General features: G+C 45.5%; 1 protein-coding gene across 1 annotated transcript in view; it reads right to left on the reverse strand.

Annotated features, from left to right (window-relative positions):
• Positions 1-14,037, reverse strand: part of LOC106611870 (bifunctional heparan sulfate N-deacetylase/N-sulfotransferase 1) — a 93,242-nt gene extending 79,205 nt beyond the window's left edge. Inside the window, exon 1 of the mRNA XM_014212488.3 lies at positions 13,875-14,037. The gene's annotated coding sequence lies outside the window, so the exon portion shown is untranslated. The remainder of the gene's footprint in view (positions 1-13,874) is intronic.
• Positions 14,038-16,321: the final 2,284 nt, after the last annotated feature.

Here is a 16,321-nt window from a genome sequence, read left to right on the forward strand (position 1 = left end):
GGGTCTATAAAAGTGGAGGGCTGGGGTATCTACATGGGTCTATTAAAGTGGAGGGCTGGGGTATCTACATGGGTCTATAAAAGTGGAGGGCTGGAGTATCTACCTAGGTCTATTAAAGTGGAGGGCTGGAGTATCTACCATGGTCTATAGCATTGGAGGGCTGGGGTATCTACATAGGTCTAAAAAAGTGGAGGGCTGGGGTATCTACATGGGTCTATAACAGTGGAGGGCTGGAGTATCTACATAGGTCTATAACAGTGGAGGGCTGGGGTATCTACATAGGTCTATTAAAGTGGAGGGCTGGGGTATCTACATAGGTCTATAACAGTGGAGGGCTGGAGTATCTACCTAGGTCTATAACAGTGGAGGGCTGGGGTATCTACATAGGTCTATAACAGTGGAGGGCTGGAGTATCTACATAGGTCTATAAAAGTGGAGGGCTGGAGTATCTACCTAGGTCTATAAAAGTGGAGGGCTGGGGTATCTACATGGGTCTATAAAAGTGGAGGGCTGGGGTATCTACATGGGTCTATAAAAGTGGAGGGCTGGGGTATCTACCTAGGTCTATAACAGTGGAGGGCTGGGGTATCTACATAGGTCTATAACAGTGGAAGGCTGGGGTATCTACATAGGTCTATAAAAGTGGAGGGCTGGGGTATCTACATAGGTCTATAAAAGTGGAGGGCTGGAGTATCTACATAGGTCTATAAAAGTGGAGGGCTGGGGTATCTACATAGGTCTATAAAAGTGGAGGGCTGGGGTATCTACATGGGTCTATAAAAGTGGAGGGCTGGGGTATCTACATAGGTCTATAAAAGTGGAGGGCTGGGGTATCTACATAGGTCTATAAAAGTGGAGGGCTGGGGTATCTACCTAGGTCTATAGCATTGGAGGGCTGGGGTATCTACATGGGTCTATAAAAGTGGAGGGCTGGAGTATCTACCTAGGTCTATTAAAATGGAGGGCTGGGGTATCTACCTAGGTCTATTAAAGTGGAGGGCTGGGGTATCTACATGGGTCTATAAAAGTGGAGGGCTGGAGTATCTGCAATGGTCTATAAAAGTGGAGGGCTGGAGTATCTACATGGGTCTATAGCATTGGAGGGCTGGGGTATCTACATGGGTCTATAAAAGTGGAGGGCTGGAGTATCTGCAATGGTCTATAACAGTGGAGGGCTGGGGTATCTACAAAGGTCTATAAAAGTGGAGGGCTGGAGTATCTACCTAGGTATATAGCATTGGAGGGCTGGGGTATCTACATGGGTCTATAGCATTGGAGGGCTGGAGTATCTACATGGGTCTATAAAAGTGGAGGGCTGGAGTATCTACCTAGGTCTATTAAAGTGGAGGGCTGGAGTATCTACAATGGTCTATAAAAGTGGAGGGCTGGAGTATCTACAATGGTCTATAACAGTGGAGGGCTGGAGTATCTACATAGGTCTATAACAGTGGAGGGCTGGGGTATCTACATGGGTCTATTAAAGTGGAGGGCTGGGGTATCTACATAGGTCTATTAAAGTGGAGGGCTGGGGTATCTACATGGGTCTATAACAGTGGAGGGCTGGAGTATCTACCATGGTCTATAACAGTGGAGGGCTGGGGTATCTACATAGGTCTATAAAAGTGGAGGGTTGGGGTATCTACATGGGTCTATAAAAGTGGAGGGCTGGAGTATCTACCTAGGTCTATTAAAGTGGAGGGCTGGAGTATCTACCATGGTCTATAGCATTGGAGGGCTGGGGTATCTACATAGGTCTATAAAAGTGGAGGGCTGGGGTATCTACATGGGTCTATAACAGTGGAGGGCTGGAGTATCTACATAGGTCTATAACAGTGGAGGGCTGGGGTATCTACATAGGTCTATTAAAGTGGAGGGCTGGGGTATCTACATAGGTCTATAACAGTGGAGGGCTGGAGTATCTACCTAGGTCTATAACAGTGGAGGGCTGGGGTATCTACATGGGTCTATAGCAGTGGAGGGCTGGGGTATCTACATAGGTCTATAACAGTGGAGGGCTGGGGTATCTACATAGGTCTATAACAGTGGAGGGCTGGAGTATCTACATAGGTCTATAAAAGTGGAGGGCTGGGGTATCTACATGGGTCTATAAAAGTGGAGGGCTGGGGTATCTACATAGGTCTATAACAGTGGAGGGCTGGGGTATCTACATAGGTCTATAACAGTGGAGGGCTGGGGTATCTACATAGGTCTATAACAGTGGAGGGCTGGGGTATCTACATAGGTCAATAAAAGTGGAGGGCTGGGGTATCTACATAGGTCTATAAAAGTGGAGGGCTGGGGTATCTACATGGGTCTATAAAAGTGGAGGGCTGGGGTATCTACCTAGGTCTATAGCATTGGAGGGCTGGGGTATCTACATGGGTCTATAAAAGTGGAGGGCTGGAGTATCTACCTAGGTCTATAACAGTGGAGGGCTGGAGTATCTACATGGGTCTATAACAGTGGAGGGCTGGGGTATCTACCGAGGTCTATAGCATTGGAGGGCTGGGGTATCTACATGGGTCTATAAAAGTGGAGGGCTGGGGTATCTACATGGGTCTATAAAAGTGGAGGGCTGGAGTATCTACCTAGGTCTATTAAAGTGGAGGGCTGGGGTATCTACATGGGTCTATTAAAGTGGAGGGCTGGGGTATCTACATAGGTCTATTAAAGTGGAGGGCTGGGGTATCTACATAGGTCTATAAAAGTGGAGGGCTGGGGTATCTACCTAGGTCTATTAAAGTGGAGGGCTGGGGTATCTACATGGGTCTATAGCATTGGAGGGCTGGAGTATCTACATGGGTCTATAAAAGTGGAGGGCTGGAGTATCTACATGGGTCTATAAAAGTGGAGGGCTGGAGTATCTAACTAGGTCTATAAAAGTGGAGGGCTGGGGTATCTACCTGGGTCTATAAAAGTGGAGGGCTGGAGTATCTACATGGGTCTATTAAAGTGGAGGGCTGGGGTATCTACATGGGTCTATAGCATTGGAGGGCTGGAGTATCTACATGGGTCTATAAAAGTGGAGGGCTGGAGTATCTGCAATGGTCTATAACAGTGGAGGGCTGGGGTATCTACAAAGGTCTATAAAAGTGGAGGGCTGGAGTATCTACCTAGGTCTATAGCGTTGGAGGGCTGGAGTATCTACATGGGTCTATAAAAGTGGAGGGCTGGAGTATCTACATGGGTCTATAAAAGTGGAGGGCTGGAGTATCTAACTAGGTCTATTAAAGTGGAGGGCTGGAGTATCTACAATGGTCTATAAAAGTGGAGGGCTGGAGTATCTACAATGGTCTATAAAAGTGGAGGGCTGGAGTATCTACAATGGTCTATAAAAGTGGAGGGCTGGAGTATCTACAATGGTCTATAAAAGTGGAGGGCTGGAGTATCTACATGGGTCTATAACAGTGGAGGGCTGGGGTATCTACATGGGTCTATAACAGTGGAGGGCTGGGGTATCTACATAGGTCTATAACAGTGGAGGGCTGGGGTATCTACCGAGGTCTATTAAAGTGGAGGGCTGGGGTATCTACATAGGTCTATTAAAGTGGAGGGCTGGAGTATCTACCATGGTCTATAACAGTGGAGGGCTGGGGTATCTACATAGGTCTATAAAAGTGGAGGACTGGGGTATCTACATGGGTCTATAACAGTGGAGGGCTGGGGTATCTACATGGGTCTATAAAAGTGGAGGGCTGGGGTATCTACCTGGGTCTATAAAAGTGGAGGGCTGGGGTATCTACCTGGGTCTATTAAAGTGGAGGGCTGGGGTATCTACATGGGTCTATAAAAGTGGAGGGCTGGGGTATCTACATAGGTCTATAAAAGTGGAGGGCTGGGGTATCTACCTAGGTCTATAACAGTGGAGGGCTGGAGTATCTACCATGGTCTATAACAGTGGAGGGCTGGGGTATCTACATGGGTCTATAAAAGTGGAGGGCTGGAGTATCTACCATGGTCTATAACAGTAGAGGACTGAGGTATAGTCCTAGGTCTATAACAGTAGAGGACTGGGGTATAGTCCTAGGTCTATAACAGCAGAGGACTGGGGTATAGTCCTAGGTCTATAACAGCAGAGAGCTGGGGTATAGTCCTAGGTCTATAACAGTAGAGGACTGGGGTATAGTCCAAGGTCTATAACAGTAGAGGACTGGGGTATAGTCCTAGGTCTATAACAGTAGAGGACTGGGGTATAGTCCTAGGTCTATAACAGTAGAGGACTGGGGTATAGTCCTAGGTCTATAACAGTAGTTGACTGGTGTATAGTCCTAGGTCTATAACAGTAGAGAACTGGGGTATAGTCCTAGGTCTATAACAGTAGAGGGCTGGGGTATAGTCCTAGGTCTATAACAGTAGAGGACTGGGGTATAGTCCTAGGTCTATTACAGTAGAGGACTGGAGTATAGTCCTAGGTCTATAACAGCAGAGGACTGGGGTATAGTCCTAGGTGTATAACAGTAGAGGACTGGGGTCTTGCTGAGAGGATTCTTCTGATAAATATTAACAGAGCAAGACAAGCCCAATAAAGGATATGACTGATGTACAGCAGCATAGACAGACACTGACAACCAATCTCACCAAGAGTCATTATAGTACAGTTAGGTTCCTCCAATATCCAGACGCAATGAGTCAGAGAAGACTTTGGTTGGTAGGCCTAGCAGTAGTAAAAGGAGCCTAGTTCCTTATAGGCTAGATTTGGGCTGTGAGAGTAAGAACAGCAGGAGAGAGGGGAGGGAAAGAGAGAGGGACGGTGTTACTCCATTAAAAGCCCTGAGGATAGAGAAAGTAATGCATGAGAAATTGGGTTTTTCCTCCCTCGCTCTCCCTCCTACTGTCGTTCCATTGAGCCCGCGCGGGTCCTGGGAGAGAGAGCGGGAGACCAAATTTAATTTGCCACAACGTCTCCAGCCATCGCTGGAGAGCGCCTGGGGGCACAAGAAATGGATTCTGGAATTTAAAAATAAAGAAATAAAAAGGAGAGAGAGAGAGAGAATTGAATTAAATTGAATTGGGAGAGAGAGACAGAGAGAGAGAGAGCGAGAGACCAGGAGAAGGTGCTGGAGACAAAAGCACAGGGGGAGGTAGAGAGAAATGAGAGCAGTGCTTTGGGGCTGGGAGGGGGGCGGAGATGGGTGGGAGGGAGACAGGGAAGAGGAGGAGGGGAGCGAGACAAGGGAGGTTTTATTTCGGCTGTCGAGATCCACTGTATAGTTCTTATTCACAGGCCAGGAGCTTCATCATATGTAGAGGTCACAGAGTTACTAACAAACAGTGAGATCAGCTACCGCAAACAGAGAGACACCTAAACATGGAGGGTTACTGGGAGGTCAATGACCCATTACCTCACCCTAGTCTCATCCTACAGATGGGTCAGAGTGTGTGTGTGTTTTTGACCCCAGAGCACACCCAAGTGTTGTAACTCAACACCAGAGGGATGGAGCACTGAGGATGGTGACGTCACCATACAGACAACCCCTACAGAGGGTAGAGCAGGGTGGTTTGGGGGGGACGACGACACCACAACAACTCTTCTCATTACACAAGACTTCTACTGCAGTGTTTCTCATGCTGGTTCGTGGCCAGTCCCCCTTAGCTCATAAGTCAGGTTGGTGATAGAAACATGGTCTTTGGTCATGGGTCATAAGAAAATCTCAATGTTGGAATGTCTGAAAGGCTTTAGGTGGGTCACAACACATGTTGGAGAAGCTCTGCTCCAACACAGACCAGTATTCAAAAGAATGGAGTAAGGGAAGGAGGAGGGGAAGAGGGAAGGGAAGAAGGAAGGAGGAGGGGAAGAGGGGATGAGGAGGGGATGGGGAGGGGAACAGGGGATGAGGAGGGGTAGAGGGAAGGATGAGGGGAAGAGTGAATGATGAAGGGGAGAGGGAAGGATGAGGGGAAGAGGGAATGATGAAGGGGAGAGGGAAGGATGAGGGGAAGAGGGAAGGATGAGGGGAAGACGGGAGGATGAGGGGAAGAGGGGAGGAGAGAGAGGAGAGTGAGGTTAGTTTGAATATCAAACCTGATCAGGGCTGAAGAATCCTGAGACCTCTTTGGAGCGTGTTTACGTCTGTGTTAGGGAAGTCTGTTATAAAACCACCCACTCTTCCTCATTATATGGGCCCTTCTCCACTCCTCCACCCCTCACGCAGCAGGCTAGGATGGAGAGACCTACGGCCCATTGAGAGCCACTGAGCTCTGAGCAGGCCTCATTAAGATGATAAAACCAACACACACAATGGGCCTATCAAACACACACACACAAACCGGGCCCCAACACACACACACCAGGCCCCAACACACACACATACACAGAGCCACAACATACACAAACACCAGGCCACAACATGCACATGCACACACACACGGCCACAACACACACCAGAACCCAGCAGAAACACACACACACACACACACACACAGCCTGGGCCAACACCTGTGTCCCATTCAGGGGAATATCCGGCCACTTAACACTCCTAAAGGGGGAAGGGAAGGGTGCTGTTTTTGTTTGTGTGGACTCGACAAGACCCCATCCCTCAGTTAGTCCCAACACCCAAACAGCCCCTGAATCTACTCCTACTGCCACGGGCAACCTGGGGCCTAAACACAGTGACCCAAAAACCCACACAGTCTAGTCAGCCGTGTTGCCCCTGATGTCGTTTCAAACGAGAGACCCTATTTTAATTTGCCCTCCCCTACCAACCCCCATCCATCGTCCTGTCACCTGCAGCCTGCGGGGTCCACTTTGTGTATAGGTGCCACAGCTGTATGTGTGGTTGGGTACTGACCCCCTGCATGCCAACACCTGTCCCACAGACCCCCATGCCACCCAGGATGGGCAGACACACAGATGGACAGCAGGCGGGCAGACAGGGCAGCCGAGGGGCACAGTCCAAGCTGGCAGAGGAGCTGGGGGTCAAAGCCAATTAAATTCTCTGCATTCAGTTATTCAAAACAGAGAAAGACGCTGTGGGAAATTGGCTATGGTCAATTTTGCAGTGGCCGATACACAACTCCCGACTTGGAAATGAAATGGAACTGACCCTAACCAACCCAGCACGCTCTCTAATTTTGTTTACTTGATAGCTACCTACACAAATAGCTAGCTAGAATAAAGTGTTAATAACAAGATAAAAATTCATTAAAAGACTTTAAGGCAATACAAGTATCACTCCAGAGGCTATGAGGCTGACCTGTTTAGATGTGGGCGGTTAGCATGAGCATTAACACGCACACAGAGCACTGTGTTTACAGTTGGACCACATGGAGCCGCTCAGCACCAGATGCCCTGCGGATGGAGCCGCTTGGACACCAGATGAGAGAGATGAGAGAGTGGAGAGAGCGAGAGAGACAGGAGAGACAGAGAGAGCGAGAGAGACAGGAGGGAGAGAGAGATGGAGAGAGAGACGGAGAGAGAGACGGAGAGAGACGGAGAGAGAGACGGAGAGAGAGACACAAAGAGAGAGAGTGAGAGAGAGAGAGAGAGACACAAAGAGAGAGACAGAAAGAGACACAAAGAGAGACAGAGAGAGGAGAGAGAGACAGAGAGAGAGACAGAGAGAGAGACAGAAAGGAGAGAGAGACAGAGAGAGAGAGACGAGAGGAGAGAGAGAGAAGAGACAGAGAGAGGGGAGAGAGAGAGACAGAGACTGAGCGAGAGCGCGAGAGGGGGAGAGAGAGAAATTAACCACAAACCATAGATAGATAGAGGTCATGGTGGTTTGCCTGTGGACAGCTCTACAGCTCTGACTGAGGCCTACTGGGTGTGACTGTGTGAGGTATCAAAGTGCACGCAGGGCCAAGTGGGTAAACAGAGAAGTGTCCCTTCCACCTGTCCCCCTTATACCCCCACTGAGCTTTACTCCCCCACAACCATTATTCCTTAAACCCTGAGTCTCAAACCCCCGTACCTACACACACACACACACACACACACACACACACACACACACACACACACACACACAACGATGCGCGCAGGCAGGTGCACGCACAAACACACAATGACGGTACACACCCGCACACAAATAATGGCTAAATTGATCCACAAAACATATTTCATTAGATCTGGTAAGCGATAGTACTTATCATGAGGACACGATCATAGCATCCAGCGGTGAAGCAGTTCATTCCCATTAACAGACTACACTACTCTCTCTCTCTCCCACTCTAAAATGCCTTCATTAAGAGCTAGCGTAGCGCTGCTAGCACTGGAGTGCTTCCATGCTGTGTGACTGTAACCATGCCCCGAGGGCCCGCGCCAAACACTGAGGTGAAGTCCATTACCATCAAGCCAGCTTGTTTTAAACCACTAAATAAAACAGGCAACATTTTACATCTTTGAGTATAAATAACCTTTCGTAGCAGAGAAAGATAAAAAGCGACAGAGAGAGAAAGAGAGAAAACACAGCAGGTCACTAGGGGTTTGAATGAAAGTCTCTTATACACACTACTAATATCGGCCAGTCTACATGGCACTCTAATCTTTATCTTTCTATTATTATTCAGCTCTTCTTAGATTCATGTGTGTGAAAGGGCTTTTACATAGCCGTTTGTCAGGGAAATGTATAGGACTTAGGCTAACCACAGCCATATACATACAGAGCTCATGTAGATGGGCAAAACTGGTCCAAACTCTGTTTGAGATTTGGAGATGTAATCAGAGCTCTGTTGGCATCAGATAAAATGCAACTCAATCTTATTGGGAAACAATTTACATCAATTGCTGTTATACCTCTGTAATAACAATGTAATTAGCATCCTCTATGACATTGGGAAGATTTAGTGAAACTGTAAAGCAAGGCGAACCAGAAACAGGAGAAGGCAACATATAGGTGAGCCATGAGAAGACCAAGCCCAGACATGTCTCCTGTAACTTTAACTAGTAGGCCTACTCTCAATTTGGCAGGTCTCCTTGTCTCTTATAGGAAACTGGAGCTACATAGAGCTATAAAGAGGCCACCGTTCTCCTCTCACTTTCCCAGCCCTCACCATCCAATCATGTGTGATGTGGTGTAATGCTACACCCCATACCTCCATTATCCCTGGCTAGAGGAGTCTCTGGAATGTATCTGATTCCAGCCCAGGGGGTGAGCAGCACCTTGGAAATGCACCTCCACCTCTCCCCTCTCTCTCTCCCCTGCCCACCTGAGCCCCCCATCCATCTCCAAACTTTACAACGAGCTGAATTCCTCCAGGCTCGACTGCCTAGTTATGATGTGTTTCTGGCGGCGTTGTGATGTCCGTCTGACGAGATATGGGGACACAGTGGGTTTCAAGGCTATTCTGTTTCTGGGACTTCTCGTTTCTTCACTTCAGCCACATTCATTCCCACTCCCAGTCTCCCACTGACTCCCAGTCTCCCACTGACTCCCAGTCTCCCACTGACTCCCAGTCTCCCACTGACTCCCAGTCTCCCACTGACTCCCAGTCTCCCACTGACTCCCAGTCTCCCACTCCTAAATTAGCCCCAGCCTGAGGGACATCCTACAGGGTCATCAACACCTCATCAGCGGGCTGATCTCCCAGCTATATTATGAGAAACCCATGTATTGAACTTTCTGACCACAAATCCAATATTTAAAAAAATGCCCAACACAGCGTTTTTTTTTATCTCAATATCAAATCATTTCTGGATAACAATTATGTACCTTACTGTGATTGTTTTTGATTAAAATGAAACAAAAATAGCTATTTAGCTAAATGCAATTTCTCAAGCAACAACTGTCTGGGAGTGGTCGGAGAGAAGCGCCTAATTGGAGGAACCTAATGGGCGGGATATGTAACCTGAAAACTAGCTGTTATTGGCAGATAGGAGGGCAAACTCTTATTGGTCTATTAACTTAGACCGCCTGGTAGTCCAAAAAACCCACCCCGCAAACAAACTGAAAATTCAGGCGGTTTTTCAAACAACATAGTGGAAAATCCTGTTTTTTACTACACGGCCCCTTTAACCATAAACATTAGTTTAACCTTTTCACTAGTCTAACACACCAGCCGTCCTGGGAATCATTTAAAAGAATAATTCAATTCATTTGTAAAGCGCTTTTCACACACCCCATGCTACCTTAACACCGACCCTATCTCCTAATCTTTGATTAAGAATAAATTACATACTGTGCTCAGGAATTCTTACAATATAGCCCAATTTCGTCCTTCCGACCGTGAGTCATGACCATCTAATGATTATCGTCAAAAGGGGTTTACCTCATCTCATCTCCCTTCTCCTGAGTGAGAGTCATCATCACTACCGTGCACAGTAACTAAGCCTATATGGTATGTGTGTATGAGTCACTGGCCAGGATAATTCAGTGGGGGAATTATGACAGAGGAAAATCATTTCCCTGGGCCGCTGGGGGAAAGGAGGCTGTGGCTAATCATTCAGTAATATGATCTACTGCATACTAGCGGGTTCAGGCACGCACACACACACGCGTGTTCAGCTACATACGTTGTACTCACAGACAAGGCCACACATAAACACACTGCCACACTGCTATGCACACACACACAAACTTACACATACAAGTGGACACCCTCGTGACTGCCAAAAATCTGAATACCTTAATATTTTTTCTATTCAAAATAACTCAAGGTTACTATCTGGTGATTAACTAATACTGGTTCCTACTGTAGTAGTAGTATTCTAGTACTGGGTCCTACTGTAGTAGTAGTAGTACTCTAATACTGGGTCCTACTGTAGTAGTAGTATTCTAATACTGGTTCCTACTGTAGTAGTAGTAGTACTCTAATACTGGTACCTACTGTAGTAGTCGTAGTACTCTAATACTGGGTCCTACAGTAGTAGTAGTAGTACTCTAATACTGGTTCCTACTGTAGTAGTACTCAAATATGGTTCCTACTGTACTTGTAGTAGTAGTACTAATACTGGTTCCTACTGTAGTAGTAGTACTCGAATACTGGTTCCTACTGTAGTAGTAGTAGTACTCGAATACTGGTTCCTACTGTAGTAGTAGTATTCTAATACTGGATCCTACTGTGGTAATAGTACTCTAATACTGGTTCCTACTGTTGTTGTAGTAGTACTAATACTGGTTCCTACTGTAGTTGTAGTACTCGAATACTGGTTCCTACTGTAGTAGTAAGAGTAGTAGTAGTAGTACACTAATAGTGTTTTTTACTGTAGTAGTAAGAGTAGTAGTAGTACAGTAATACTGGTTTCTACTGTAGTAGTAGTACTCCAATACTGGTTCCTACTGTAGTAGTAGTATATGGATACTGGTTTCTAATGTAGTAGTAGTACACTAATACTGGTTTCTACTGTAGTAGTAAGAGTAGAAGTAGTACACTAATACTGGTTTTTACTGTAGTAGTAGTAGTAGTACTCTAATACTGGTTTCTACTGTAGTATTAGTTGTAGTACAATAATATTGGTTTCACTGTAGTAATAGTAGTAGTAATACTCTAATACTGGTTTCTACTGTGGTAGTAGTAGTAATCGTAGTGTAGTACTCTAATACTTGTTTCTACTGTAGTAGTAGTACACCAATGCTGGTTTCTACTGTAGTAGTAGTAGTACTCTTATACTGACTTCTACTGTAGTAGTACCGTCCAATGTGTTTACTTCGACAACACTCTCCCAGTCAGTGGCCTACTGAATGCCAATCAGAATTGAATTAAACAGAGAAACAAAAACTCAATTTCAAGAGTGTCTTTTCAAAGACGTCCAATTTCAACATATTGGACACAGTCAGCATTATGCTAATCTGAATAAATATCCTATATAAACATCTAAATGAATGCATTCCTTACATTCAATTGGCCAGAGTGTACAGAGGACCAGCTCTAGTAGGGGGTGAAGTCATAGTGTGACGGACTGTATGGAACAGCCAATGGATGGACTATGGGGGCAGGCAGTCCTGTACTGGGTAGAAGGATAGGGTCAGGGGCCCTAATTCATTGGAAGGTTGCCTGGTTCCACTCTCATTCTATAGACTGGGTTCTGGATTGGCCCCCCACACACACTGAGCAGGGCACATGACATGGAAAAATACACGAACTGGCATGTTGTTGGGACTGTGGTTCCCATCAACATAAACTGCATAAACTAGTCATGAATAACATGACATGCTATAGGTTAGACAGTAGCAGCATATGTATAACATGTTTATTTGACCTTTATCTAACTAGGCAAGTCAGTTAAGAACAAATTCTTATTTTCAATGACAGCCTAGGAACAGTGGGTTAACAGCCTTGTTCAGGGGCAGAACAACAGATTTGTACCTTGTCAGCTTGAGGATTCGAACTTGCAACTGTTCGGTTACTAGCCCAACGCTCTAACCACTAGGCTACCCAACCTTACATAGCCAATATAACATCCCATTGGGATGAAGGAGCAGCAGCAGCATGGAACATTCAGAACACCTGATCACAGAAGGCTTGGTAGTCAGAACTATCAGATGGAACACACAAGCAAGTCAGACAGAACACAAAAGCAAGTCTCAACATTTCACAATGGATTTTATCAAATTAATGCAATTCTGACTTGAGTTTTTATCCAATAAAATAGCCCTCCTGTTTCCCAAAGCACAGTAGAGGAAAACACAGGCTTTTTGGTGACAAGCTTTCTCCCAAACATGTTCCTGGGTCGTTATCCACAAAGTGTGTCAGAGTATGAGAGCTGATCTAGGATCAGTACATACAATCATATTCATTCACATCTAAAAGTCCAAACTGATGCTAGCTCAGCACTCCTACTCTGAGACGCTTTGTGGATAAGGGCCCTGGTCCTGCTTTCATAAGCAAAGGCTGAGATTGAGAGAATGGATAGATTGCCGAACACAAAGACACAGCTAAATGAATAGTCTCCCTAACTTTCTCTCACACACAATATAAAACAAGACCCCAGGCTACAAATTTCAGGCAGGTCTAGACTGCTCCTGTTCCCGCCGAGGAGTCAAATGTTTATATACAGTATCTGATATAGCACGCCTCTATGTGAAAGCTGTCTGACTGACTCAATAGGAAAATGTGTGCGTAACAACGTGTAGAAACATATGTGCATCACCCCATGAAGGAGGTTATATAGCTTACAGCTAATCAAATATCTAATTTAGTGTGGATACTGTCGTTTATTATGCAAGAAGCCTAAAAAGCTAAGAAATACCGTACTGCCTATTCTCTTCACATCAGTCAGTCCTAGCGGGACATAAGCAACTTTCCACTGTCATGTGAAACGTTATTGAATCAAAAATGAATTGCTGGATGCAATCAGGAGGGGGGAAAACACGTATTTTCCAAGCAAACATTTTTTTATCCATCTTTAGGTACAAGAATATATAAATGTTCTCGCGTAATTCCACTACACATTGCAATAAATGAAGGCATAACACAGCAAGTTGTTTTCCCACGTCAGCAGTGTTTTCAGAATGTTTTTAAGCACACTCATCAGGCTACATAACAATAAAACAATACTTTACAGTTAACGTTACATTGTATCCTACTGCGTCAGAAACAGCAACAATCAATAGCCTGCTAACGATACTGCCATACCACAAAGTTACAATAACAAGTTACTTTCTTTCTTGTTCGTGCTAAATTGTATCACGGGGTTTCGCTTGCTTGATGCAGACATTCCAACACCCCTACATATAATTCCAGGCAAAAAACTTCGACAAGAATTCACCAAAACGGTGGACTTCCTATTGAGTAGCCAAAAGCAGCTCTGGGATTCAACTCTTTCCCCGGGCTTCATTTTCGATCCAGGGGAAATTCAGGCCGAAACTGTGGCTGCATTTTCAATCTGCGCCAAGATAGCAAGCCAGTCGAGGCTAGTAATTGAACGATTGAGCAGCGTTGAGCTCGTCTTGACCAAAACATTTGCACCAGTAAAGGTTTTACTTCGCCACACTCACCTTCTCAAGGTCCGAGTGAAAGCCTAGAGACGATCTGGTAGATTGAATGTTTGGATTCAACCCAAGCTCACCCGGTGCTTACGTCTTGCTTTACCAGCGGCTCCGGTCTGCCGTTCTACTTCTTACAGACTTGTCTGATGGGAGAGAAATTTGAGAGTGTCTCTCTTTTTGCAGAGCTATGCGGCTCTGCCCAACAATGGTCAACAGAGGGCGCCAGCACAGCATTGTCCCTGAAGAGGCTAAAGTCTTTAATGGATAGTTAGTTCACCCAAATTACATATTAAACTCATCTTTTTGATAGCCAGTCCACGCAATGTTTCAATGTGTTGATTTAGTAATAAAGATGAAAGACTTGACAAATACTTTCTAACTGTTAATAATACATAGGTTGAAAATGTGTGATATTCATTCATTCAAGTACTGCTTGCCAAATACTGAGATTATGGCTGCATTTAAATACCAATCACACAATTCAGACCATTGTCCCCCCCCACTACTTTCAAGAGGCTCTCCAGACCAGTGAAGACCCCAACCCAGGAGGCATTCGTCCAAAAACAACTCAATAGTCATCCGATTTTAGCCCAAGGTGTGCTCTTAAGGAGCCAAGCTTTACTTCTCAAGGTCAAAGGACTTTATATGTTATTTTCAGAGATAGCCTGTCTCTGGCAGCCAAAACAGACAAATACTCCATCTAAACTTGAATTGATTCTCAATTACAATAGGGTTCTAGAAACATAAATCCCTCTACTTTCATATCACATCAAAATAATTTCACAAATGCAAAATATACACTTACTGTACACTGTTTTAATCAGCTTCAGCCCAGTTGCAGCCGACAGTATTTTTCAGTGACAACACGTTTCTGGCTGGCTTTTTCCGTTACACATATATGGCCATGAGATAAGACTAACATTACAAAGGTGTGTATCAATTTATCCTTTTGTTTCTTGAAAATTATTTCTTGCTGTTGTGAAAGATAAGGTTCCAAAACCGTACCACGAGCGATGCGTGTTAATGTTTAGCAAAACTCCCCTGTACAGAAGAAGCCTTCGTCAAGGACTAGGCAGACCGATGAACATGTCATCTGTAACAATAAGTACAAGTAGACTGCCATTTTAACCACGCTTCATGTGGACTTGTATTGCTTATCTTTGTCAAGGTTGCTATGGACAACACCCCACTGACAGACTAAACCAAAAACAAACATACTGCTTGTATACAAGATTTACTGTGGACCACTTCAAATGGAGACTTGCAGTTGAAGGCTATGCAAATAAATAGCTGGAAACATTGTCCGTTTCCATGGCTTCACCTTTTTTCGTTCTAAAACAGAGAGGGGCAAACAACAAGTGTCTGTGTCAAAGAAGATGTCTCATTCCAAACCCTGTTCACTTTCTCCCCCTCAGCAACTGATCTAGGATAAGCTCTTAATTCCTCAGTCCATACCACAACCACTGTGAGCAAATACTAATACGACCCAGGATCAGTTGTTAGGGGAATGAAGTCGCCACACACATCTGTCCTCTGACCTTGTGACACACGTGGTCTGTGATTTGATTACAGAGGGCCTAAACCTGGGACAAAGTCGTCCTTCAAAAAGCTTTTCCTGTTTGACACAGGGGGCAACAGAGCTTTGCCTGTCTCACCCAGATCACATTGAAGGGGGAAACACAGCTTTGCCTGTCTCACCCCAGATCATGACAGGGGTCAACACAGTTTTGCCTGTCTCACCCAGGCCACATGACAGGGGGCAAGGGGGGTAACACCACACAACTCAGCCCAGGAAAGAGAATGAAGCCAACTCTGAGAGAGTTACCTTTTATGTCCTTGTCTTGCCCCGCATGAAGCAGATGCAGTACTCACTCAATACTCTGTGTGTCCTGCGGCCTAATGGTCGAGTATCAGGCATTTAAACTCATCCCCCTTCTCCTCATCAGCCCTGGCCACAGCCTGTGGCTACTCGATCAATAAACTGATGTAGTCTGACGAGCACATAATTAAAAACTTTATTGATGTTCTGATGGGAGGAACAGTGGCTGTCTGGCATGAGTCTGGACAGATGACCTCTAATTCACATGGATGTGGAGAGTACTGTGCCATGTGAAAAACACAGGAGATTGCTGTACCAAATGACACAGTCTCAACTTCAACAGTGAAGAGGCAGCTCTGGGATGCTGGCCTTCTTGGCAGAGTTGCAAAGAAAAAGCCATATCTCAGACTGACCAATAAAAATAAAAGATTAAGATGAGCAAAAGAACAGACACTGGACAGAGGAACTCTGCCTAGAAGGCCAGAATCCCGGAGTCGCCTCTGCACTGTTGACATTCAGACTGGTGTTTTGCGGGTACTATTTAATGAAGCTGCAAGTTGAGGACTTGTGAGTTGTCTGTTTCTCAAACTAGACAATAATGTACTTGCCCTCTTGCTCAGTTGTGCACCGGGGCCTC

The sequence above is a fragment of the Salmo salar genome, chromosome 09, assembly GCF_965601325.2.
Source record: "Salmo salar chromosome 09, fSalSal1, whole genome shotgun sequence".
NCBI classification, from domain to species: domain Eukaryota; kingdom Metazoa; phylum Chordata; class Actinopteri; order Salmoniformes; family Salmonidae; genus Salmo; species Salmo salar.